Raw genomic sequence first — 2,944 nt, forward strand, 5'->3', positions numbered from 1 at the left:
AAGAATAAATTCCGAAAAGAACTTTGAAACATTAATAGAATGTAACAGTGCCAACTTAAACCGTGACACAACGCTAAAAAAATATTCCAAGTCATTTCAACGAAAAAATTCCAAAATGAACATTGAAACATCAACAGAATGTAACTGTGAAATTGTAAACCCCGACTCAGCACTACAAAAATATTCTAACTTTTACATTTCAATGGAAAAATTCCAAAATGAACTTTGAACCGTCGACAAAATGTAAAAGTGACTCGGTAAACCACATCATAACACTATAAAAGTATTCCAATCTTAAATTTCAACGAAAAAAAAATCCTAAATGATTTTTGAAAAATCATCGGAATATAACACTGACAAGGCAAAACATGACACAACAGTACAAAAAATATTCCAAGTCTTGTTTCTAGGTATGACTGAACATATGACACATACATCCAAGAGATGAAAAAAAATTATCGATGGCATCATCTTTACACTACCTCAATTGCTGCCATATTTACAGCTCTAGTTATAGATGGCAGCACACTCACTCACAGCCACGAGTATAGTGATTGAGACATACAAAAGAAGTTAGGTTTATATAAGGTCACACCGTGCTAAGTGAGCTTAAATAATCCTAACTTTTTTTGTATGTCTTTCTCACTATACTCGTGGTTGTGAGCAAGTGTGCTGCTATCTATAGTTATAAGGGTAAAGTTGGCAGCAGTTGAGGTAGTGAAAAGGTGTCGCCATCTATAAAAAAAAGTGTTTTCATCTCTAGGATCCATGTATTTTATGTTCAATCATACCTAGAAACAAGACTTGGTATATTTTTGGTAGTGTTGTTTCATGTTTTACCTTATCAGTGTTACATTCTGTTGATGTTTCCATGTACAATTTGGATCTTTATTTATCGTTGAAATTTAAGACTTGGAATTTTTTTGTAGGGTCGTAATGTCACGGTATCTTATCACGGTTACATTCTCGTGATGTTTTTGAATTTCATCGTTGAAATATTAGACTTGGAATATTTTTGTAGCGTTGTATTGTGGTTTACGTTGTGACTGTTTCATTCTGTTAATGTTCAAAATTCATTTTGGAATTTATTCGTTGAAATGTAAGACTTGGAATATTTTTGTAGTGATGAGTTGTGGTTTACCATGTCAGAGTTAGATTCTGTTGATGTTTCAAAGCTCATTTTGGAATTAGAATTTACCAAGTAGTTGAGTTGATCCCTTCAAGAAATATATAGTGGACAATTGGGGCAATCAATATTTATTGCAAATATAGTAGGAATACACTCTTATAAGTATCATCAGTAATGAGAATAGACAAAAATGGATCAATAAGAGTTCTTCCAGAATGACAAATTTCTTTTATGAAAATCTCTGTTATTTCTTAAGAAATGTGAAGATTTCCTGTGGTAGGGAAATGATTTTCTTTATCTTATTTTTTGTTTTCTTTGTGATTTCTTTTTTGTTTGCCAAACGTCCTTTTCCATTACCATCGTTGTGATTTTGAGCTTTCATAGGGTGGTAATGCTACTTTTTCTTCTGATAGTTTCTTACTTGACCAATCTATAACTGAGTTTCTCTCCATTCTATTTGAATTCATCTCGTCCAGAATCATTTCATTTATTCTAAAGCCCCATGCTCTAAATTGATTGCATTAAACTCGTACGACTTGGTAAAATAATGATAGTGGCCTTTACAGGTGATATAATCACAGTAAAAAAATACTTCTGTTTCAATATTGTTATCCATCAAAGCTTAATTTGAAACTAGCTGTGTGATGCTTCTGGTAACACGACTATAAATAGATGAATTGTTAAGCTTAAAGTTGTTTATTGCTTAAGGCTCACTATTACACATGACTTAGGATATCCATAAACATTCTCTCTTGGATTGTTTTTGTCCAATATCCTTGGGTAGATTTATTCGACTATTAATTTCATTAGAAAGTTTTAAAAAAGCTTATTTCATGTTTCAGAAAAATAAATGTTTCTTCATGTTTCAAACTGTATCCTAGAGCTAAACATGACGTATAAGTCGTAAATGAAAAAGGAAAGTAAGCTAAAGCATGTTTATTGCTTAAAAATGTATTAAACAAACAAAATTTATTTGTAAAAATATACATATTTACATATTTAAACAAAAGCTTACTCCTTTTAATAGAAGAAACAAAAGTTTAGATCTTTGGATATCTCATGCATTTTTCCGTTCCAGATATCTTTTAAGGTACCCATTGAGCGAAATATCTAACTTCATATTCTTGGGTTTTTATTTTCAGAAACAAGAACATCCACGTTTAAAATTGATCGGATTTTATTAATAAAATTTAATTTTTTACTAAATTTGGGTCTTAGTTTTCAGAAATTACAAAATCCACGTTTAAAATACATCTGCATTTATTAATAATGTATGATTTTTTAATAAAATAGGGTTTTAGTTTTGGTTTGGTTTGGTTTGGTTTTTAGTTTCGTTTTAGTTTCCGATATAACAACATGTTTAAAATATATCTGATTTTATTAATAATATTGGATTTTTTTAATGAAGTAGGGTTCTAGTTTTTAGAAACAAGAACATACACGTTTAAGATACATCTAATTTTATTAATAATATATAATTTTTTTTAATAAACTTGGGTTTTAGTTTTCAGAAATAGGAACATTCACATTTAAAATACATCTGATTTTATTGAAAATTAAATCCCAACATTAAAAAAAATCAAATATTATCAATGAAATCTGCGTTTTGGACTAAATCTAGGGTAACCCCTGTGGCAACATTAGAAATGGTCTTAATTTCTTGTCCAGAAGACATTCATGGGGAATATCTGCAATCACAAATATTGTGAATGTGTGGCTGTAATTTAGTTATTTCCTTGAATTTTGGACTATAGCTAGGGCAAACCCTTGGGAAACAACAGAAATAATCTTAATTTATTGCCAACAAAGCACACA

Source organism: Artemia sp. Qi Xiang Cuo, unplaced genomic scaffold (assembly GCF_049724085.1).
Source record: "Artemia sp. Qi Xiang Cuo unplaced genomic scaffold, ASM4972408v1 HiC_scaffold_3234, whole genome shotgun sequence".
NCBI classification, from domain to species: Eukaryota; Metazoa; Arthropoda; class Branchiopoda; order Anostraca; family Artemiidae; genus Artemia; species Artemia sp. Qi Xiang Cuo.